Source organism: Prenolepis imparis, unplaced genomic scaffold, assembly GCF_030444845.1.
Source record: "Prenolepis imparis isolate NDT839.2.m4 unplaced genomic scaffold, iyPreImpa1.0 SCAF_12, whole genome shotgun sequence".
NCBI lineage: Eukaryota > Metazoa > Arthropoda > Insecta > Hymenoptera > Formicidae > Prenolepis > Prenolepis imparis.
The window spans coordinates 12,310,574-12,337,337 of NW_028141170.1; the positions used below are offsets into that span (position 1 = coordinate 12,310,574).

Here is a 26,764-nt window from a genome sequence, read left to right on the forward strand (position 1 = left end):
TTTAGTAATCACATTAATTGACATTAATAATAATGCTAATACACATGTTATTAAAGCAATAGAATATGATAGCAGTTTTAACATCACATTATTTTAATGTGGCAACATGAATAATAGTTGCAAGTAGAAATTGTGTTACAAACAACGCAATATACAATTTCGACAATAAACTATTTTCATCATCTATTTATTGTTGTTTTAATAAAATTAACACTTAAAATATGCATATTTACACAGGCTTAAAAAAAATAAATTTACTTTTTTACTTTCTCGTATTTAAAAAAAATTTTTTTAAAGTCTGATCGAACAAATTCAATCACATTTGAAAATATCTAATATATTGATTAAATATTATTGTGTTTCCTGAATTAGGCAATTTAAACCATGTGAAGAACTTAATAGCAACTAAATAACAAAATTCTTTTGTTTTCAATCAATCTGCTTGACGTAACGGAAGAAGAGAGAGAGGAAAGGAATGCTAAATTAAATATTTTAATTAAGAATATTAAAAAAGGTAAATCAGTTATTTTCAAAGTTTCTTACTTCTCTTCTTAGATTTTTTGCTTTCTTTTTCCAATCATATTTTTAATTTATATATATATATATATATATATATATATATATATATATATATGTATATATATACACATATTATTTTTGTTCTTTAGTTTTCGTTATTTCAATCTCGCATTTTTTCATGAATTTTTTTATTTTAAGTTTTTCCTTTTTTTAAATATAAATTTTTATATTTTTAATTAATATAATTTCTATATTTATTTTTTTTACTTATAATATATATTAAATATATATGTTTTATATATTTATTTTCGTATATTTTTATTAATTTATTTAATTACTCATTTAATAACTTTTAAAGATAATTTAAGTTAAATGATAAAATCATATTAAAATATTGTAAAGTTTAAAAATAATAGATACATATACTCGATTCTTTTATAATTTTGCATTTTATAATTGAATATAAGTCCAATTTTTAATCTCAACATTTATATTATCTAATATTGATTTAATATGTTTTCTTTGAATATTGATTTTAATATTTTTCTTTTTTTATTTTTTTCAATGTTTTCAAATTTAAATTTTATAATTATTCATTGGTTTTAATTATTTACATACAACGAACAATTACGATATAATAAACTAAAATTTTTTAAAATCAAAAACCTTAATTTTAAAATAATTTAATTAAAAAAATTATTAAAAAATAATTAAATTGTACAGTATTTAATTTTAAATTGTATAATTTTCATATAATTCGTTTCAATATGTTAATAATTTTTTTGAAATTATATAGGAGTAAAATAAATATATTTTAAAAGAAGAGGTCACGCATCAAACAATACAACATGTCGGACGATAAAGAATTGTTTGAAAAAATGGATGCTGCAGATATATTATCTGAATTTGAACAATTAAATGGAATGGAAGTTTTAACTTCCAATGAATTAATAGATAACATACAACTTTTTGATTCGACAGTGTGAGTATTAAATTAAATTAAAATTTCTAAATACAAATTGTTTATACATTTATAATATTTATTTTACAATTGATTTTATTAATATTTTTCATTTAAATTATTAATAAAATTTTATTTTATAATTTTACGAAAAATAGTAAACGAGATTTTTTATACATTAATTTTACATAATCTTACATAAACTATAAAATATCTCGTAAGATATTCATTTTCAATTATGTTATCTCTATAATTTTATGCAAAATATAATGATAGGAATCAATTGATATAAATAAAATGCATAGTTATTTTTAAGAAAAATTTGCAAAAAACAACTACATATTTTAACTACATATTATATATAAATATAAATATATATATACATATATTTATCTTGATCATTTTTGTTATAGCATTTGAAGAAAAGTAAGCAAGAATAAGATTTTGCAGTGTTTTTATTTGAAAATTTCAAATGATTTATGAAAGTTAATTTAAAAATTGCAATTTTTATTAAAAAACGTTATTAAAAATGCATTTATAAATAAAAATAAACGTTTAAATATTAAAAAGAAAGTAACTATCTTTTTTTCTCGCACAGCTTTTAAATTCAGACTCGATTGCTCAATTTTCCTTCCAATAATATATGTTCTAAAGATATTAATATATCGTTTGTGTAGATTTATCTTCTGTTATGTAAATTAATCATTAACAATAGAGACAGCGATATAAATGTTTGAATATAACACATTTAACAATTTGAAAATAAATAAATAATAATAATATTAAAAAAATTTTTTTAATCTTTCAAAAGTTCATATTCATTATAACAGATATAATTACTACTAATTACTTTAATTCTTATTTTTTTTATTAATTATTTATTGTTTAATAATAATGATAACTCATTAGTAAAATAAACTTATTTGTATTATATTATATTCAAATCTGTTTGAATCAGATTCTTTTCAAATATTCTAGCAGGTCGCGCGCGTACATGGCGGGCTTCGCGAATGTACACGAATGTTGTATCTAAGCTCAGAATCACCTTTGACGATATTTATATACTTTATTTTGAACTTGTGCTAGCTCACTTTTAACAAATAGTGTGCAATGCTTTAAACCACGCAACAAAAGTTTCCCGAAAATCACTGTTCGATAAAATTTAAAAAGAAATAAAAAGAATACTTAATTATAATATAACTACAATGTAACATGTTATATTACAAAATGTTACATCTATAAGTAGGAAATTACATTTAACGTGTATGTTACATGTTACATGCACATTAGTTACATGTTATATAGCAGTTATAATGTTGTGTTTGCTGGACTTTCTTTCTCTCACCCTCATCCTTCTCTCTCTCTCTCTCTCTCTCTCTCTCTCTCTCTCTCTCTCTCTCTCTCTCTCTCTCTCTCTCTCTCTCTCTCTCTCTCTCTCTCTCTCTCTCTCTCTCTCTCTTTCTTTTTCTCTCCTTGTTTCTTTCTCTTCTTTATTTTTAAATATAGCATTTTTCCTACTCTAACTTTTAATCTCTTTTTAACTATAAATAAAACATTTTTATTAATACATAAAATAAGTAGTATTATAAAGGATGTTAATATATCTCAGATTTTATTATTATATTAATTAATACAAAATAATTCAAATTTAATTATAAAGATATGTTTAATTAATTTAATATTTTAATTTAAAAATATATGTAAGATATGATTGCCAGTCGAATTTTTAAAACAAGGTTAAGAATATTTATTGAATAGGTTAAGAATATTTATTGAACCCGAGACCTTTCGGCTAGCGAAAGGTCTCGGGTTCGATTCCCGATTCAGCGACTCGGATCTATATTTTTCTCGCCTATAATTCTGTAAGGGGGTTAGAGGGGATTCGGGAAATAAATCTCGAATTGAGATTATTCCCAAATAAAGTCTTAGAATAAAAGAATTATTAGTCTTAGCCAGTGTTGGTCAATAAATATTCTTAACCTTGTTTTAAAAATATATACATTTTTATTCTTATTTATATTATTGCCTATAAAATTGAAGAGATTTTAAATGAGATTTTCAAGAGGTCTTCGAGAATTTCGAAAATCAATAACATTCATTTTTTCAGAGAAGTATATCTTCTTTTAAATATATATTTCCTTATATACATAATTTTTTATATATCTATTATTTCGTTGATTACCAAGATAAATTCTTAATGATTGCCAAGAACGAACTCGTGAAAAAGCAACATAAAGTTGCCCGTGATTAAAAACATCTTTACGAAGATCTAAACCGATTTTATCAAACGTTTGTCCTTGCGATTTGTTAATTGTCATAGCAAAAGCTAATTTTATCGGAAATTGTCTTCTTGAAAAAGTAAAAGAATATATATTTTCACAATATAATGTTATACGATTCAAAAACACAATATCTCCTGCTTTGTCACCTGTTAAAATCTTACACTTCAATAAATGATCTGCAAGTTCTATAACCATTAATCTTGTTCCATTGCAAAGACCTTCATTGATACTAAGATTTCTAATCAACATAATGATACAATTTTTTCTTAAACGCAATTCATGTGGAGGTAGAGATGATGGAGATAAACTATTTAAATATTCTGGTAACAAAGCTTCACCAATGTCATCATTGTCACCATTTACAGAACTGTCTACACTTGTATAAATTCGTTCATCAGCTATATCTAATAATTCAACAACTTTTTTATTAATTTCATCTACGTCAACATTTCTTGCAGAAAGTATCGCACATTTAGCTACTTTTATAAACTCCTTTTTTCGTATTAAATCACCATATATATCTTCTACAATATCAGCATTGATAGCCCTGATAAAAAAAATCGATAGAAAACAATAGGAACTGTAGAAAATCATATCGTTTCTTATCGTATCTTATTGTTTTACTTTTTAGATTTCGAAAGAAATGTTATCGTTTTTTATCGTTTTCTTTCATTCTCTGTTGAAAGCGGATTTAGTCGTTAGAATACGATAAAATTCTTATTGTGATATATTGTTTTTTGTTTTATTGGAATTTATCAAGAAAAAATGATTGAAAATCTATTCGTAATCAATAGTATATTTACAATAAAAAATGTTTTAAGTTTTTTAACGTACAATTACGAAAAAACCTATAATTTTTAATCATGCATTAACCATAAACAATTAAAAACGTATTTTATAAATGTATTATCGTAAAGTTACAACAAAAAACATCCCTGATAAAAAATCGATAGAAAACAATAGGAACCGATACGATTTGCAAAAACAGTACATTGCAATTACATTGCAGTAATATTACAATCTTGCAAGTTGCATTGTAATACTGTAGGGACATTATAGAAACATATAACTGTAATATTTTATGAAAAATCTTACAGCAACATTCCAAAAATATTATAAAAGAATAGTATTCAGTCAAATCGTTAGTTCCTTCATTTACCGCTATGCGACGCGCGATTCACTATCTATCTCGTACTTAAGTTTTAGTCAGGAGAATTATATAAAGTTGATGAAATTAGCTCTAAGACTAAAGGTACAATTGTCTCTTAACTTTAAAATGTCGAGTAAATGCTAGATTTAACGCTTGATGTTATAACATCAATAAAGTTTTATAACATCAGCATAAACTAGAATTTACTTAATTAAAGTTAATAATTATAAAAATATATATATTTTACTACATTAAATTACTATAAGTAAACATAATGATGAAAGCGCGTAATATATCGAAATAAAAAGTTTTATTTAATATTATTTTTAATATATTGCACCGTAATAATACCATAGCATTATATTGTAATTTTTCTAAAAGCGGAAATTTTACTGTTGCCACATTCTTGCAGTAATATTGCAGGAATATTTCACAACTCACATGCAATATTATAATGTTAGATCTATGCAATATGTTTCTACAATCATTCAATGCTGTATGGGTTAGCGAAAAGAAATGATAAGAAACGATAACATATTAATAGGATACTTACGAAAGGAAACGCTAGAGAATCAATCGTACATTTACGATATTCTTTCGTTAACTTTCGATTCATAACTACGATTAAAAACGATGTAATCGTTTTCTGTTGTTTTCTATCGATTTTTTTTATCAGGGAGGTGCTACACAACATTCAGGAATTTGTATATTATCATTTAATTTGTTTAATATACCATCTCCCATATCCAAAAAAATTTTGCAAATTCAATTTCCTCTGGGAGAACTCGCATATTTTGTGTTAAAGAGAATTTTATGAAATTCTTCCAAATTGAACTATATTTAATAGAAAGATTTACAATTTCACTTCGAGTAGCATGTAATTTAATAGGTAAAAGTTGTCTGAAATCACCACCTAATAAAACAATTTTTCCGCCAAAAGGAAAATCATTATTCATAATATCATATAATGTTCTATCCATAATCTCTAAAGCATATCGTGGTGCCATTGGTGCTTCATCCCAAATATAAATATCAGTTTCCTTCAAATATTGAGCTTCTTTAGATTGTATTTTAATAGCAGATGATGAATCAGCAAATAATGGAACCGGTAATCCAAATGTCTTATGAACTGTTTTTCCAGTAGGTAATAATGTCGCTGCAATACCCGTAAAAGCCATTGTACACACACGTTTATTTCTAATTCTAGCTAAATGATAGATAGTTTTGTATATAAATGTTTTACCTGATCCACCAGGACCATCAATATAAAAACAATTATTATGATTATTATTATTGTCTAATCTATTTAATATAAGATCAACTATCTCTTTTTGCTTATCATTTAATTGTTTATATTGTTTGGTGCCTATTTCCATATCTTCTTCAAGTGTCATGTAATCCTCCTCTCCACTATTTTCTATTAATTGTTCCATTTGTGGAAAATCAGAGAGACTTTTACCTTCAGCACGAAGCATATTGTTAATTTGCATATAAGCTTTATTTTGTCCTTGTAACATGCCAAAATGTCGAACGTAATCCTCAGACATTGCTTCTTTGAAATTTTCCCACAACTCTTCAGGATGTAATGGCTGACAATGTAATAATATACGTACAAATAATCTACGAAGTTGTCGAGGCATCATCCATCCAACAGCTTCATTCATAGCTCGTTTCCATTCATCATCATCTTCGATTAATTCTAAGGCCAAACATGCCGTTGAAAATGATTGACAAGATTCTCCATTTACAGTTCTCAAATCATTAAAACTTGTAGCCCCTTTTACTTTAAGTAATAATAATCTCAAATGATATAATTCTGTTTGTGTTGGACTAACGGAATATATTCGTCCTACACAATTATAATGACTTTTGCGTTTAACCCAACGCGATATATTTCTACCATTAATTTTTTCTTTTTTAAATGTATAATAACTTGAAATTTCTACATATAAAATATAAATACTGTCTTGCTTCTTCATCTCGTAAGTTCAATGAGAAATAATCTATTAACATAGTAACTTGATTTAAAGAATATGTCATGACGTCGTTAATATTTTCATTTTCGATTATAATATTTTGTTGATTAGGAAGATGAACTGGCAAACGCATTATAGCATGAGTTTTATCCTGTAATTTCTTATCAAGAATACGCCAAATGGCTTCTACAGGCCCAACATAACGAGCTTCGATATAATTATGTATCTCATCATGATCAATAATTACATTTTCTGTTATTGGTTCAACGATTATAGCAGCAACATCGTGTCCTTTATAAATATATTTATACAGATATTTAACTGATTTAATACTTGAAACTACTTCAACGTTAATATGACAATTAAATATAATCGATAAAATAGGACAATATGGAACAACATAACGATTATCAACTATATATCCACCAGGACGTTCAAAATTTCTACCATTCTCTCGTCTACAATAATAAGGATAAGCATCTTCATCCATTCTAGTCTCTTCGAGAAAAGGTTTTGGAAAGTGTCTTGAACAACGTCCATCTACCAAGCACCAATTGCCACAAGGTCCATGAATCATATGTTTCATAACTATATCATGTAAAATACGATTTTCATCAGGATCAGGAATTTCAGCAGAAATGTATTTATCAACAATCTGTGGAGTTGTTATTTTAAAATTGTATTTTAAAGTAATCAACATATGAATATGTGGCAAACCACGTTTTTGAAATTCAATAACGTATACAAATGCTGCTACTTCACCAAAAAATTTTTGCTTTACGATTAAATCAATTAAATAATCTTTTTTAATATTAAAAACACGAGCACAAATATCAGGTCTATCAGAAGCTTGTTGACCAGACAACAGATTTTCCTCGATTTCACGCCATTTTGGATTGCAAGTCATAGTACAGAGCTGTCCACGTTTTGCACTTTTCGGCCGATTTCCGAGGCTCACCGCCTAGCGGCCCCCACTTACGTTCGAGACCTTAGCAACGCGTGGCCCGATAACCGTAGTTGCTAAGGTCTCGAGCGTAAGTGGGGGCCGCTAGGCGGTGAGCCTCGGAAATCGGCCGAAAAATGCAAAACGTGGACAGCTCTGACGTAAGTTAATGAGAGAGAGAGTTAACTTAATATAATATAATACAATATTCTTACATTATCATAATATAAGAGATGCCTAGAGTATACAGAAACCTAAAGTAGGAAAGTAGTGACAACTACTACGATTCGGCTGTCAATTGTTTATATGGAAAATAAGATAAAGAAAAACGGATTTTTATACGATTCTCTGATATCGCGGCAAAGAATGTTACAGTCTTGTGCGCTCGATGAGTCTGTGGAGAATTGATATGAGAAACACTTAATAATTTTCTACGTTATCTCTCTTTATTGCAAGCAATATGCTCGATCAAATTAAATCTCACCGTTAGCGAAAGTAGTCTATTTCACGTCTGGTTGATATTAATAATAGACGATACTAGACGAAGACTAACAATGAATGGAAAAGTCGTTCGTTTCTCGTGTCATTATTTTTGTCAATTACTAACAAGATTATTATTATTAAATAAAATATAAAATCAAATTGCAACGTCGGAAAAAATAAATAGCGATTATAATGATGTTATTCAACTTTTTTTTAATAAAAATGAAACGTATTTAACAAATAAAAAGTCGAAATTTTCTACATTAGTGCGTAATAAATAATAATTAGAACTTCTAAGTGCATGTTATATATATATGTAAATATGTATGATTTAAATAATTATGTTATATCAACAGTATGGTGAGTTTGCCAGAAATAAGATTTAAATTCTATATCTCAAAATTTATAGAAGTTGAAGCAACCACAATTTTGGATAAATTAAAATTGCATTAAAATTTAAAAATACTATATAAAGTTTTATAAAAATGACAGTAAATAAAAGTGTTATCCTATTTTATTTGTATGCCAAATTGGAGCGCTGTAACTCAAACAGTTCTTGAGACGTTTAAATTTTTAAAAAAATCGGTGGATCCATACATATATACACACATACATACGGACATTTAAAAAAAAATATGATTTTTCGATATTTTGAAACATTCTGAACACACTGGCATAGAAATCTGAGAAATAATTTCTTTACGAAAACAAAGCTTCCTCTATGAGGAAGCAAAAATCTATTATTATTATATACATTAAATTAAATCTATCTTTAATTCTTTGATTCCCTAATCTTTTCAAAAGAATCTGATACAAGCGGAATCGAATATCGATGTGTATGTACAAACCTTCTAATAATAATCCGTTCGACAATCCGTTCGAATAATTTGTTCGGCTGTAACAATGTATATTCGAGTTGTGTTAAGTATATATATAATCTGTCCCCCTCTCTGTCAATTTACTCTTTCAAGACATAATGCAACTGAATAGACAAATCTTATTAATCATCTCGGTGATTAAATCTTAAGATTTATTATCAAGCACATCACCAAGTATATAAAAAACTGAGACTAACGTCAGAGGTACATATTTAGATATGGAGATATATTCCGATTTTTCTATTTTTTGAAATTATATCTATAATTATTCTCCAATTATAAAGCTCGTTTATGCTTACTTTGAGATGCAATATTGAGTTATGTGATTAATAATCGATATTTGAAAAAAACAACAATTTGCATTTATTACTAGCTTTTTAATTTCATATTAGTTGAGGAAACAATTACGTATTACTATTATTTAAGTGTGATTTGAAGGTGACTTAAGAAGATATTGCATTTAAATAGAAGTGCATTCTCAAATCACAGTTTTATAGCAAAATTAATAAAAAAAAAGAAATAGAGGAAAGTTGGGTCAAACCGGATACCTCTATTCCTTTGTGATAAGTATATTGTCATTTATGGCCAATTCGTGTTATTAGTTATAAATTGACGCCATTATTATTCTGAAATGAACCGTGTCCACATTATACACGATACTTCTCTTTTGAGAGAAATTTAAAATTTTCGAAACAAAAAAAAATTGATATCGGAGCAACAATCAAGCCGTTGTGGACTTTTTCTATACACACAAAGCATTTATTTTGATAAGTGCAGAACTGAATTCTGTACATATTAGAAAGTAGATCGCATTAGTTTTCATCGTTTCTTTTACGTCGGGATATACAGCCGCCGTGTTTATTATTTTCCTCGTGTTGGGACAAAACCGAGTATCTACGTGTGGGGCAAAATCGGATACAAAAAATATAGGATTAAAAAATTAAATAATAAAAAAAGCAAGAAGAAAAAAAGATGTAGCCTGCATCTTTTGCAATAATTGTACTCAACGTCAATCGAAGGCTAGTTACAGTGCATTACATGCCAAGGGTGGGCCCACGAGTTCTGCAGCTATGTAGAGCAAGATATTTGTTTTATTTGTGATTTTTGTTTATAAAATACACAGAAAGAATTTTCTCTTAGAATTTACCCTGAAAATCATGGTAATCGTGAGACAATATGGTATGAAAAGAATTTTAAAAATATGTTTGATTAATTTTATCATACTTTTTAGTAAAACTATACTTTTAGTAAAATTAATCAAACATATTTTATATTTTATTGTGATAGATATTATTATTTTTTATTGTGATAAATATTAATCAGAGAAATTCTCATTAAATTCTTTCCATACCGTATTGTCCCACGATTACCATGATTTTTAGGATAAGTTCTAAGAGAAAATTCTCTCTGTGCATTTTTGTATTGTATTATGATTTAAATAAATCAAGATTTCGTAATTGCACAGTGATTTACACGCTTTTAAATGAGTACTCGATTTTATCCTACCGGTAGGGCAAAACTGGGTATTTTGACTACTTTAAAAAATCTTGTCCTTGATAAGCAAATATTTTTTTTCAGCAACTAGCCTCATTTTCTCATAGTTTAAGGTTCACTAAACACTATTAACGGTCAGTAGATTTTTTGTAGGAAGACAAATCCAAAAAAATACCCGGTTTTGCCCCACTTTTCACTATATATATACATATATGCAGTGTTAGGTAGATACATGTATCTAAATACAGTATCTAGATACATTTTGTGTATCTGAGCCTGTATCTGAGATATATTCGAATTGAATTATCTGTATCTGTATCTAGATACAAAACATATAGTAACTGAATTGCTTTTTTCAGATACATTTTTAGATACATTTTTACATATTTCTTTGAAATGACTAATTCTTTAAATTTTTAAAAGATCAAAACCACGTAGAAACAGCTGACCGTGCTATCGACATTCTCTATTTGTCAGACAAGCAAAGAGATATTGCATTAATATATCGCACGTTTTTCTCATATGAAACATTTGTTTTCCTCATATAAAACATTTGTTTTTAAGTTTAAAGTTTAATACAATTATATATTGTCATCAACACCGGTTGAACGATTATTCAGCATTGCTGATTAAATTTTAGTATTATGAAGAAATAGTTTGAGTGACGATATCTTTGAAGCACTTTTGATGTGTTAAAACTAACGAATAAAGTAAACCAAAAATATCCCTGATAAAAAAATTGATAGAAAACAATAGAAAACGATTGCATCGTTTTTAATCGTATAGTTATGAATCGGAAGTTAAAGAAAAAATATCGTAAATGTACGATTGATTCTTTAGCGTTTCCTTTCGTAATACTCTATTAATATGTTATCGTTTCTTATCATTTCTTTTCGCTAACCCATACAACATTGAATGATTGCAGAAACATATTGCATAGATCTAACATTATAATAGTTCTATAATCTATAATGTCATCGTTCTGAAGATTTTAGTTGCTTAAAGCCAGTCTTTTGTATTGTATAATAGGCCTAATATTTAATATTTATTCCTATTCCTATTCCTATTCCTATTTCTATTTTCTCTATTGTGCTTTGGTTCTAACACGTAAAATCGAAATTAGACTGAATTAACGAAAATCATCAAAAGTTGGTGGCGACATTAGTATAAACAAACCCTGAACGTGATACATGATTTACAATTTAAGAAAGTAACCTCACCAGTTCTATTCCGCAATGATCTAAAGGAGAAGGCTGAAAGACTCCTTTCTTTGGGACACTGATAAAGTGGGACCACAGAGGGTTCTCGAGAATGCTCTTCTCTCAAAGGTCTCGATTCTTCCGATTCAGTTAATTATTGAACTTTATACGTCGAGTTTTCGCGTCTGTCTGTTCTTAGAATTTTTGCGATCACGAATTAATGGACTGGGCCTTATATTGTAAAACAGGGTACATACATGCGTAATCAAATCACGTCTTATCATCATGGGCGGCGCATTCTCCGACATATCCCATACAGCAAGATGATAACAAAAAGAACTCTTAATGTTCTCTCCATTAAAATTTGGACATCCAAAAAAAAACCTTTAGAAAGATAACTTAATGAGATCTGAAAGAGCTCTGATGCGTCATATTTAGAAGAAAAAAAGACTTCTTCCGATAGTCATCAAACAGATAACTTTTTTGAGATATCTTGTAATAGATATCAATAAGATATCTAAAATTAGATGTCAAAAAGATATCTAAATTAGATACCTTTAGGAATTCATATTTATGATGTCAATAAGACATTTATTCTAAGTCATTTAAAACACTAAGAAAACGCAAAGCCTTTGGTGAGATATTTAGTAAGCCTCCCAACTGGGATTTTTGACAATAAAGATCAGAGATTCTTCACATTGTCATTCATATCCTTCCCTTTGGAAAGCTTGCTAAATATATCTCACCAGAGGCTTCGTGTTTTTTTGGTGTTCCCAATTGTCACCTTACATAAAATTATCATTAAATGGTTTTTTAAAAGTGACACTGAAATTTGTTTAGTGGTCATTAAATGAAAACTCGATGCGTTAGAATTAAATTTTATCGATTTTTATAGAATTAATATTTAAAACAAGCCATTTTATATTAGAGACATATTAAACTAATTTCAATATCATTTTTTAATGGCTATACTTTGAAATAATATATCCCAAGTAGCACGGTAGATCGGTTGTAGCATTCTAAATTCCACAAACTAAAAAGCAGCTACAACCGCTCTCCCTATACGTTCCTCAATACTAGCAAGTTGTAATCAATAATGGAAGGGCAAATGTTGTTCTCGACGAGGAAGCTTGTTAGTTCATACAATATCTGAATTGTATCCGAACACGCTTTTTTAATTGTATTGCCTCATTTCGATACTGTTACTTCATATTAATGAAATTGTAGCCAATTTTTAGTATGCTCTCCAAATGTTAGGAATAATACACATACACTATCGGATTAGTATATTTCTAACTGAAGTAAGAATATAGAAACTTCGAAAAGTTATATACAGTAGGATACATGTAGAATGCTTTCGGCAGGAAATTGTTGATGAATTTATCGTGCAAGAATTGAAATAATTTAGTAGAACACAAATGTAGCGAAGAAACAGGTAGCTTCTTAATTAATTTACTATGCGTGAAGAATTGTCAAATATTATTCATGTACAGGTTGTGCGTTCTCCTTTTGCTACCTGAGTATATCATTGGATTATTAATTATATTATTATTTATTATATTATTTTGCTATTTTTTTAAATATAAACAATATAATATAAACAATATTGAAATATTAATTAACAATATATTATATAATGTACAGGGTGTTCCAGACTTACCATATAACCTGTTAATGGCAGATTCCTGGGATTATTTGGAGACGATTTTTCCTCAGCAAAAATGTCGAGGTATCAATAATTTTCTAGTTATAAACAATTGAGAATAAAGGGTTTTCCACAAACTAAGCCTTGTAGAAATAAAATATTAACAAACCTTGATAAAAAAAATCGATAGAAAACAACAGAAAACGATTGCATCGTTTTTAATCGTAGTTATGAATAGAAAGTTAACGAAAGAATATCGTAAATGTACGATTGATTCTCTAGCATTTCCTTTCGTAAGTGTCCTATTGATATGTTATCGTTTCTTATCATTTCTTTTCGCTAACCCATATAGCATTGAATGATTGTAAAAACATATTGCATAGATCTAACATTATAATATTGCATGTGAGTTGTGAAATATTCCTGCAATATTACTGCAAGAATGCGGCAACAGTAAAATGTCCGCTTTTAAAAAAATTACAATGTAATGTTATGGTATTATTACGGTGCAATATATTTAAAATAATATTAAATAATACTTTTTATTTCGATATATTACGCGCTTTCATCATTATGTTTCAGTGATGGATAAGACATTTAAAATGTATTTCGATACAGATACAGATACATATGAAAAAAATGTATCTAGATACAGATACAGATACATATGAAAAAAATGTATCTAGATACAGATACTCAGATACTAAATATCTCAGATACATATCAGATACTTTTAAATTATATTTTATCATAATAATGGTAATATGCACAAAATATATTGAATAAATCTTTTATTTATTAATATTTTTTGTTTACATTACGGCTTTGTTCTTTAATCTTAATACATCAAAAATACCTCAAAAAGATATCGTTACTCAAACTATTTCGCCGTGATACTAAAATTTGACCACCAATGGTAAATATAATCGCTTAACTGGTGTTGATAACGATATAATTGTGTTGAGCTTTAAGAACAAATGTTTCATATATGAGGAACACGTGCTATATTGTTTGTCTGACAAATAAGAGAGAAACTCCATGCCAAACACTCTCAGCTGTTTCTACGTCGTCTTGATCTTTTAAAAATTTAAAATTTAAAGCATTGATCAATTCAAAGAAATATGTGAAAATGTATCTGAGAAAAACAATTTAGATACTATATTTTTTATATCTAGATATAGATACAGATACTTCAATTTGAATATATCTCAGATACAGGCTCCGCTACATAAAATGTATCTAGATATTACCCAACACTGTTAGTAGTAAATATTTACATCCTATCCACTCTTGTGACTCTAGCAGAAGTAAATATTTGCCTATTTTTATCATATCTACTCTTGTGATATTTCTGTGATTTCTTTTATTAGAGATCAAAAATATTTAAATTTGTAATCTATATTATATACATATATATAATCCCTATTCTGTCGTTGAATTGATGTCGTTGGGTACTTCCCGACATGCTAGAAACACCAAATTTCGCATGGTGATAGGGGTCCACCCCCAGGTAATGGGAAAATTCTTGAAATCTGGCTTTTCCCTTAGTATAATATAAGTTATGACTAAACTAATTGATTTATAATAAAAAAGCTTCTTGGAGAGTAAGGAAATCCTATTAAATGCAAATTGTATAAGTGTATTAAATGCAATTATATAAGTAAGTGTATCCAAAGTTTTAGTCACTAGTGTGTGTGCATATATATATATATATATATATATATATATATATATATATAATATATGTATATATATATACAACATCACATACTCCTATTTTATTACCATGTATAGTATAAAATTAAAAATGTAGAGAAAAATAGTATTAACAAAAAATGTTTATTTTGAAGTCTTCTTCTTTCTCCCTTCAAAATTTGTCGGTCTAATTTTTTAACACCCTGTATATATTGGATTAAAAAGTGACAATGAAAAAGTAGCTCACGTATACTTTCACAACAGTTAAGTATCTAGATTGAAATTGTGTCACAAGAAATTAAATGATTTTAACGTTTTTCTTTATTGCCAAATATATATATAAAATAAAATACAATTAAATAATTATAAAAGTCAAAGTTTGAGTGAATTCGATTAGGTGCATGAAAATCTTATCGACTCAAAAAACAATTGCTGTATACACTACCGTCAGAAAGTTTAAGACCAAAGTAATAAATAAAGATCCTCGCGAGAATAATTTATTTTTACGCGTTAAAATATGACATTCCGCTGATTGTTTCTTTTTTTTATTATAATAGCTAAAAAATCACGTTATAACACCATAAAAGTAAAAATAGCTTGCATTATTTTTTGGGAAGAAATGATAAATTAAATTTACAAATGTTTTGGTGTTAAACGTTTTGACGGTAGTGTACATACAGCTATATAGATACAGGTGTATACATACAGTTGCATACATACAGCTGCATCACAGATTAATAGACAGATAGCCAAAGACCTGGATGAAGGCGAGACCGGCATTTCTCACTGATTTCAGCGCCATATCGTAGTAGTGGCCAATGCAGTAACTACTAACTACATTACCAAGAAATAAGTCATTTTCGAAGTCAAAAGTCGCGTCGTTAATACGACGGTAATAGTAGTAATTGTGGGATCCCAGGTTCAAAACTTGGGATGGCATAATTTTTTTTTGTTTTTTATTATTTTATATGTATATGTTATATGTATTATTTATTACGTAGACATAAATATTCGGCATATATTTATTGTTTTTTAGATACGCATATATCTTCTTATATATTTAAAATTTATAAAATAATCATAATATAAATAAAATATTTTTACAGAGAAATATTTTTAGAAATATTTTTACTTTTTAAAAATTTATACATTTTTTAAATTTTCTTAAATAATCTAATAATGTTAGAATACACACTTTTCATAACTTACGGAAAACATTCGGATTAAAAATTTTAAAAATGTATGAATTTTTAAAAAATTAAAATATTTCTAAAAATATTTCTCTGTAAAAATATTTTATTTATATTATGATTATTTTATACATTTTAAATATATAAGAAGATATATGCGTATCTAAAAAACAATAAATATATGCCGAATATTTATGTCTACGTAATAAATAATACATATAACATATACATAAAAAATAATAAAAAACAAAAAAAAGTTATGTCATCCCAAGTTTTGAACCTTGGATCGATCCCCACAGTTACTACTCTCGTGTTCTCCCGCTGCGCCAGCGGTACTAATCAAAACTGTGTCTTTCTTTAGGCCTTATAACAAACATGAAAATTTCTCTAAATATCCAATATAAAAAAAAAAAAATATTACTTACAAGGCGCATTGGCCGAAAAGCTCGAACACGGATCAACTTAAATTCAATACAGATTCACTATAAAAAAGGAGATCAAAATCGGTAAAGAGTCAACCGCGATCTCTCCTTGAAAGTATTGTTAAAAAGTTACATAATAGGGGTGCAGGGGCGAAGTCTTTTGGTAAAGTTAACGGAGTTTAGCACGGACTCGAACCAGGGGAAAAGTCTTTTGGTAAAGTTAACGGAGTTTAGCACGGACTCGAACCAGGGGCAAAGTGTGTCGGTAAGGGGCAAAGTCTGTCGCACGGAAATGCCGGTCTTGCCTTTTTCAGACCTTTGGCTATCTGTCTATTAATCTGTGGCTGCATACATACAGCTGTATAGATACAGCTTAATTATATTTAAGTGAATATAAAATGATATTTGAATTACATCTGATAACAAATCGAGCGCACACAAATCGGATATTTATATCGTTATCGTGTATTAATTAGCAAAGTTTTGATCGACAGTGACGCGATAAACAAGCAACGATTTAAACGCAGTAATTGATCATCTGTGACCTTGTGTTTTACGAAAAATACATATGCAAAAAGTGATTGATTTCGATATTTTACAACAGAGGCGCCTCCACTAATCTGTCTGATAACTCATAAATAATTAATAACAACTTAAGAGTAAAGTACATAAACCTGCTTTTAAATTTTCTCATGAATATGACGCAAGTTAGGATAGAATTAAATATTTTACGAATAGGTTCAAATGTGTATGTGCATTTGTTTCAAATTCTCTATGATTACTTCGAAAAAGAAATACTTTTAAATAGACTCAAATCTGGACGAAATAGGTTCTCTATAAATATCTCGAAAAAGCTACTTCTAAGTACATTCGATCCTAGATCAGGTATGTTCGCAGCTTTCATATGTACTTTGAAGAAAATTGAGGTAGGTGTGAGAGTGGGATCTAATTAAAATCCAAATGTAACTGCCAGATTCGGTTACTTCGTAAGTACTATATATAAAATATTATTTTTTCTGAATTATTCGAATCCTAGAAAGTAGAAAGTAGAAACTTGATTATTGGATTTGACTCGGATTTTTAAGTATATATTGAACTTGATTCTATTTCTAAACACGAGATAAAGATGAACCAAGTTCTTCTAAATCTAGCTTCAAACGTTTTCACGATCGCGACACGAGAACAAAATAATAGCGCAAAATCCGTCAATTCAAACATTTCCACGAAAGCAACACGAGAATAAGCACTTTTTCAAAAATCCATAATAGTCCAGTCAAATTAGATCAAAATATAGCGATATAAAAAAATAACCGGTAAAAGGCTATAAATTGGTGGAGACCTTTATCTTGGCATACTATTGAACGTACTGAAAGTCCGGACCTCTATCTGCAGGGCTCGATCCGCCATCTTGGAAGAAAGGTGCTTCAATTCAGTTTTTTCCTCATATCTCAGTAATCGTTGATCCTATCGTTTTGAAGGTTATAATGAAAAATGAAGCTCATTAAATTCTTTATAAAAAAGGTCCAATACATTTTTTTCATATCTTTAATAGTTTCTATGACGCTGAAACTAGCAGCCGCTAAGTGATAACGGCGCGCCGCGGCGCGCCGTTATCACTTAGCGGCTGCTAGTTTCAGCGTCATAGAAACTATTAAAGATATGAAAAAAATGTATTGGACCTTTTTTATAAAGAATTTAATGAGCTTCATTTTTCATTATAACCTTCAATACGATAGGATCAACGATTACCGAGATATGAGGAAAAAACTGAATTGAAGCACCTTTTCTCCAAGATGGCGGATCGAGCCCTGCAGATAGAGGTCCGGACTTTCAGTACGTTCAATAGTATGCCAAGATAAAGGTCTCCACCAATTTATAGCTTTTTACCGGTTATTTTTTTCTTTTTTGCTAATTTGACTATAATCTTCAAATAGATTCGATAATTCTATAATCTAATGTCATCGTTCTGAGGATTTTAGTTGCTTAAAGCCAGTCTTTTGTATTGTATAATATAGGCCTAATATTTAATATTTATTCCTATTCCTATTCCTATTCCTATTTTCTCCATTGTGCTTTGGTTCTAACACGTAAAATCGAAATTAGACTGAATTAACGAAAATCATCAAAAGTTGGTGGCGACATTAGTATGAACAAACCCTGAACGTGATACATGATTTACAATTTAAGAAAGTAACCTCACCAGTTCTATTCCGCAATGATCTAAAGGAGAAGGCTGAAAGACTCCTTTCTTTGGGACACTGATAAAGTGGGACCACAGAGGGTTCTCGAGAATGCTCTTCTCTCAAAGGTCTCGATTCTTCCGATTCAGTTAATTCTTGAACTTTATACGTCGTTTTCGCGTCTGTCTGTTCTTAGAATTTTTGCGATCACGAATTAATGGACTGAGCCTTATATTGTAAAACGGGGTACATTTGCATAATCATATCACGTCTTATCATCATGGGCGCCGCATTCTCCGACGTATAGTCATTTTATATTAAAGACATATTAAACAAACATTAACATAGAAAATAAATGTTTACAAACCATTTAAATTCTTTTAACTTTTGGCCAAGTATATAAGGAAGAAAAGGAATTGAAAATATCAAAATTGGATAGAGCGATAATTGTGAGTCAAGTAGTAACGAAAATGAGAATAAAGAGAAGGATCCCAAGATAAGGATGATGTAAAGAAGATAAAGAAGGGTAAAGATGGTAAATTGCAAAAGAAGAAAAATATGAAGAAAATGCAATTTATATTTGTTGTGCTCCACATTGCGTAATTTTTAAACGCATATTTCGTATTATTCAATCACTATAAATAAAAGTGTATAGTATATAGCATGAACCCTATATGCACAATGATAATAATAATAAAAACAAATTCGAATTTCGTAATCGAGAAAATATATTTTTTTAAACATTTTTCCATTCTCACCTCTAAAAATTCAGGTTTACAGATATTAATAAACGGTCTTATACCAACCCAATTTATGAATATTCCTTCTTTAAAATATAGCATAAACTGTTGCTCAATCAATTGTACGCGTTCTGTGGATAAACACATAATTGGATATTTAATATTGATTAATTAATATTTATTAATTATTATACTGATTTAATGTAAATTACGAATCTTAGGTTTTTTTGCTAAAAATATATAAATGGCATTTGTAAAAGCATAATAGCAATATTATCTTATTCACAAAGTTCTTTACCATAATCCGTTCGTTTTATAAACTCAAATGCTGTACCAAAAGGAAATACACCGAATTAGGGAAAGTTTTTGAGCTTTTGTCGAAGAACATAGTGATGACACACTAATATAGCGGAAATTATTAAACCAAGAAACAAAGCACACAGTGTCAAAGAGCTTAAGTCCATTCTTGTAGCCTGTGAACATATAATTAATTCTGTTTCTGAAGAATCACTAGTTATAATTTTTCTTGTTTAATTAAAGATTGTTTTACTACAAATTATGCAAAATGCAGCGTAATTTAGTTATTATTAAGTTTCTATAAGTACAGTTTATAGTTACAAAGTAAAATAGTTTTTATATAATTAATTTGTTAATATAGACACAAAATTAAAGTCTATTGAGGATGGTAATGACGATAGATTGGAAGATATTATCCTTTCTATGCGATATATCGCTTGAATACGCAAGTTTGAGAAAATCCAATTGATGAACTACACATTACATTATTCTAACATTATTCTAATTAATAAACTTTATATTATTCTAATTATCTACTTAAAAAATTATGACATCTACATTTTAATTTTTTAATATATGGATTTTTATTTTAAGACTTGGAAAATACATATATCATCTAGTGTCGCGGAAATTTTGAGGTTACACACATATGAGTTATAAAAACTATGTTGAAAATTGAATATTACATATAATTTTTTTTTTACTATCTAAAATATTATTATAAATATTTATTATAAATTTATAGAGATAATTATTTTAGAAGAATTTTCTGATTATAGCAATAACTTTTATTTTATATAAATAATGATCCATTGATTTTTATAACTATATTTTATGCTATATAATAATTTATTATATTACGTTAGTTATTATTTAATTCCGTCAACCGAAATAAATGACAGTTCAGTATACATATATTATATTATATTATAATGTATATTTCAGTTAAATAATAATGTTTTTTATATTTTATAAAAAATAATATATACTTAATTAGTTTAATTATGTAACAATCAAATCCTTGACAACAATAAATAAACTTTTAATATAACTTCTACGCAGTTTTTAATGATTATACAAATATAATTGAAACATCCTTGAAAAATACACGTGCCTGTTTTTTATTGATTTTTTTATACATAGATTATGTTAAAAAAAAGATTATGTAAAAAGAAAAAGAACAATCTCATTTCAATAAGCAAATTATATTAGTTCCTCGACTTGATTAGTTGATTAAATAGCAACATATTTTTGCAATTAAATTGTTTGTTTAGTGATGTTATATTTATGATGGACGTGATCTAATTTATCTTAAATAAAAAAATCAAATATAATTATTAATATTATTAAAGTTTACCGTTTTCTGCATTTATATAAATGTTTTTTTTATATTTGTAAGGAAAATACGCGTCGTAAATAATAATGTAATAAAAAATTATGTAATAAAAAATTACAGCTTGTAATTACGCGTTGCAATTATTCAAATATAAACGTTTTAATTTTTTATTCGTACTACACTCATCAACAAAATTAACGCATATGTATTTTAAGTCAAAATTTCGCATAATTTCAAATAAGCATAACTCCGCTAAAAATGATCGGATTTGAAAAATTTTCTTGTAGCTTAGTTCGAGAGCTTTCCAAAACGCTATAATAAAGTGAATTTCTCTTACGTACTTTTTGACTTATAAGGCTTGAAAATTACAATATCGCCGGCATACGCATTACTGATGTACTACGTGAAGGTCTCCAGTCGGATTTCCATCTCATGTGTGCGCGCGCGCGCGTGTGTGTGTGTGTATGTACAATCTATATCAGCAACCACGCATAGTTATACTATACAGCCGACGATTTCCGCTGATGGTAGATTATTATCGCCTCTTTTTATTGTATTGAAAGAAGTTACAGGAACGTTTGGTTCAAAAGTGCAGGAAACATTATTTGAAGCGCCTAATATTTTTGTTATGGCTTCAAAATCAGGCAAATTAACATCAAATCGTGTAAAAACTTGGTTAAAAGATGTATTTTTTCCGAAAGTTAGACCAAAATTGGTATTATTATTAAATTCGTGGAGTGGACATTGTCCTAATATAATTTCAGAAACTAGACCAAATTCTGCAACAGATATTGGTTATTTAACTATTCCGGCGGGTACAACGGGAAAAATACAAGCATTAGATGTATATTTCGATTATGAAAAAATTTTATTAAACATTTTTCTGATACTGTTATATTGTTAGACCTCGCCATAGATCTTCATGTTAGAAATAATATTTTGAAATTGCAATTATTAATACATTATTAATTCTCATCGCCCAGGTTTCAAAATTTATTTAAATTTGCGTGGTTTAAAAGTCGATATATACAGAATAGACCGAAAGAATTTCAAACACCAATTGAATTTTGTTTCAAAAATCATTTAAAACCAACATGCGACATTTGCGGCGAAGTTGCTATAATTGCATGCGCATGGTGTAAAAAATCTCTTTGTATAAAACATTTCTTTCACGATCATCATTTTTGTAATCAAACAATATGAACCATAAATATAATAACTAAAACAACAAAAAAGAGCAATGAGAAGCAATAAATATAATGTTCACATTACTTATATTAACTTTTCTGATATTTTATACACTATATTTTTGGTGTGGGATATCATAATGTACAGTGTATTTTATGTATACTTATAAAAAAATGTCATATAATGAATAAAGCACTTATTAAAGCATTTTATATTATATTATATTATATTATATTTTGTATTATATTTATTTATTTATTTTTCCTTTCCTTTAAAAATAAATATTATATTTAATATATATATATAACGGAATCAATCCTTAATTGTTCAAATATACTATTTTTGAATATTGTAATAAAAAAGAACAAATTTACAGGTACAGATATCCTATCGAGTGTAATATAATTTAACATAATTAATCTCACAAAGATACAATAAAAACGTATTTATTAATATATTAATTAACAAAAAATAGTAAATTAAGAAATATTTTTATCGGCTCTCAGTATAATAACTAAATGTGATTTTTAAATCCGGCCTATAAAGCCACGCACGAAAATTAATTCTAATTTTCTAGAACTGTATCTCTTGGTTTGAAAATACTAAATAGTAAAGTTGAAAAATACTAAATAGTAAAAAATAGTAAAGTTGTATGTAATTATAAATAAAAATATGCTATTGCGTCTATGTCATAGAAATCATAGATGAATCACAGATTGTGTAGTTTGTACATAAACATATCTATTTAATCTCTGATCTTTAACATCGAGTCAAAGAGATTTTCCTTGTTGATTTTCCTCTATCTATTTTTAAGTGCATAAAAACATATTTTCTCATTCTCAGTTCACATATATGTAAACTATTTATTGCCAGATAATTGCTCTATAATATATTAATACAGTCGTCCACAAAATTAACGCATATGTATTTTAAGTCTAAATTTCGCATAATTTCAAATAAGCATAACTCCGCTAAAAATAATCGGATTTGAAAAATTTTTTTTTCACTGTCGAGCTTGAAGTCTCTACTTTAAAAACCATTCGTCAGATTTTTAATTTATCCTCCTCCCCAGTCTTTTTAAATCGCTATATTTTGATCTAATTTGACTGGACTATTATGGATTTTTGAAAAAGTGCTTATTCTCGTGTTGCTTTCGTGGAAATGTTTGAATTGACGGATTTTGCGCTATTATTTTGTTCTCGTGTCGCGATCGTGAAAACGTTTGAAGCTAGATTTAGAAGAACTTGGTTCATCTTTATCTCGTGTTTAGAAATAGAATCAAGTTCAATATATACTTAAAAATCCGAGTCAAATCCAATAATCAAGTTTCTACTTTCTACTTTCTAGGATTCGAATAATTCAGAAAAAATAATATTTTATATATAGTACTTACGAAGTAACCGAATCTGGCAGTTACATTTGGATTTTAATTAGATCCCACTCTCACACCTACCTCAATTTTCTTCAAAGTACATATGAAAGCTGCGAACATACCTGATCTAGGATCGAATGTACTTAGAAGTAGCTTTTTCGAGATATTTATAGAGAACCTATTTCGTCCAGATTTGAGTCTATTTAAAAGTATTTCTTTTTCGAAGTAATCATAGAGAATTTGAAACAAATGCACATACACATTTGAACCTATTCGTAAAATATTTAATTCTATCCTAACTTGCGTCATATTCATGAGAAAATTTAAAAGCAGGTTTATGTACTTTACTCTTAAGTTGTTATTAATTATTTATGAGTTATCAGACAGATTAGTGGAGGCGCCTCTGTTGTAAAATATCGAAATCAATCACTTTTTGCATATGTATTTTTCGTAAAACACAAGGTCACAGATGATCAATTACTGCGTTTAAATCGTTGCTTGTTTATCGCGTCACTGTCGATCAAAACTTTGCTAATTAATACACGATAACGATATAAATATCCGATTTGTGTGCGCTCGATTTGTTATCAGATGTAATTCAAATATCATTTTATATTCACTTAAATATAATTAAGCTGTATCTATACAGCTGTATGTATGCAGCCACAGATTAATAGACAGATAGCCAAAGGTCTGAAAAAGGCAAGACCGGCATTTCCGTGCGACAGACTTTGCCCCTTACCGACACACTTTGCCCCTGGTTCGAGTCCGTGCTAAACTCCGTTAACTTTACCAAAAGACTTTTCCCCTGGTTCGAGTCCGTGCTAAACTCCGTTAACTTTACCAAAAGACTTCGCCCCTGCACCCCTATTATGTAACTTTTTAACAATACTTTCAAGGAGAGATCGCGGTTGACTCTTTACCGATTTTGATCTCCTTTTTTATAGTGAATCTGTATTGAATTTAAGTTGATCCGTGTTCGAGCTTTTCGGCCAATGCGCCTTGTAAGTAATATTTTTTTTTTTTTATATTGGATATTTAGAGAAATTTTCATGTTTGTTATAAGGCCTAAAGAAAGACACAGTTTTGATTAGTACCGCTGGCGCAGCGGGAGAACACGAGAGTAGTAACTGTGGGGATCGATCCAAGGTTCAAAACTTGGGATGACATAACTTTTTTTTGTTTTTTATTATTTTTTATGTATATGTTATATGTATTATTTATTACGTAGACATAAATATTCGGCATATATTTATTGTTTTTTAGATACGCATATATCTTCTTATATATTTAAAATGTATAAAATAATCATAATATAAATAAAATATTTTTACAGAGAAATATTTTTAGAAATATTTTAATTTTTTAAAAATTCATACATTTTTAAAATTTTTAATCCGAATGTTTTCCGTAAGTTATGAAAAGTGTGTATTCTAACATTATTAGATTATTTAAGAAAATTTAAAAAATGTATAAATTTTTAAAAAGTAAAAATATTTCTAAAAATATTTCTCTGTAAAAATATTTTATTTATATTATGATTATTTTATAAATTTTAAATATATAAGAAGATATATGCGTATCTAAAAAACAATAAATATATGCCGAATATTTATGTCTACGTAATAAATAATACATATAACATATACATATAAAATAATAAAAAACAAAAAAAAATTATGCCATCCCAAGTTTTGAACCTGGGATCCCACAATTACTACTATTACCGTCGTATTAACGACGCGACTTTTGACTTCGAAAATGACTTATTTCTTGGTAATGTAGTTAGTAGTTACTGCATTGGCCACTACTACGATATGGCGCTGAAATCAGTGAGAAATGCCGGTCTCGCCTTCATCCAGGTCTTTGGCTATCTGTCTATTAATCTGTGATGCAGCTGTATGTATGCAACTGTATGTATACACCTGTATCTATATAGCTGTATGTACACTACCGTCAAAACGTTTAACACCAAAACATTTGTAAATTTAATTTATCATTTCTTCCCAAAAAATAATGCAAGCTATTTTTACTTTTATGGTGTTATAACGTGATTTTTTAGCTATTATAATAAAAAAAAGAAACAATCAGCGGAATGTCATATTTTAACGCGTAAAAATAAATTATTCTCGCGAGGATCTTTATTTATTACTTTGGTCTTAAACTTTCTGACGGTAGTGTATACAGCAATTGTTTTTTGAGTCGATAAGATTTTCATGCACCTAATCGAATTCACTCAAACTTTGACTTTTATAATTATTTAATTGTATTTTATTTTATATATATATTTGGCAATAAAGAAAAACGTTAAAATCATTTAATTTCTTGTGACACAATTTCAATCTAGATACTTAACTGTTGTGAAAGTATACGTGAGCTACTTTTTCATTGTCACTTTTTAATCCAATATATACAGGGTGTTAAAAAATTAGACCGACAAATTTTGAAGGGAGAAAGAAGAAGACTTCAAAATAAACATTTTTTGTTAATACTATTTTTCTCTACATTTTTAATTTTATACTATACATGGTAATAAAATAGGAGTATGTGATGTTGTATATATATATACATATATTATATATATATATATATATATATATATATATATATATATGCACACACACTAGTGACTAAAACTTTGGATACACTTACTTATATAATTGCATTTAATACACTTATACAATTTGCATTTAATAGGATTTCCTTACTCTCCAAGAAGCTTTTTTATTATAAATCAATTAGTTTAGTCATAACTTATATTATACTAAGGGAAAAGCCAGATTTCAAGAATTTTCCCATTACCTGGGGGTGGAC

At 27.8% G+C, this 26,764-nt stretch overlaps 1 protein-coding gene and 1 pseudogene across 1 annotated transcript in view; both read left to right on the forward strand.

Annotated features, from left to right (window-relative positions):
• The first annotated feature begins 400 nt into the window (after positions 1-400).
• LOC145943731 (fatty acid synthase-like) overlaps positions 401-26,764 on the forward strand; it is a 44,198-nt gene continuing 17,834 nt past the window's right edge. Inside the window, exons 1-2 of the mRNA XM_083051528.1 lie at positions 401-514; positions 1,316-1,501. The gene's annotated coding sequence lies outside the window, so the exon portion shown is untranslated. The remainder of the gene's footprint in view (positions 515-1,315; positions 1,502-26,764) is intronic.
• Positions 21,785-22,593, forward strand: LOC145943991 (uncharacterized; annotated as a pseudogene).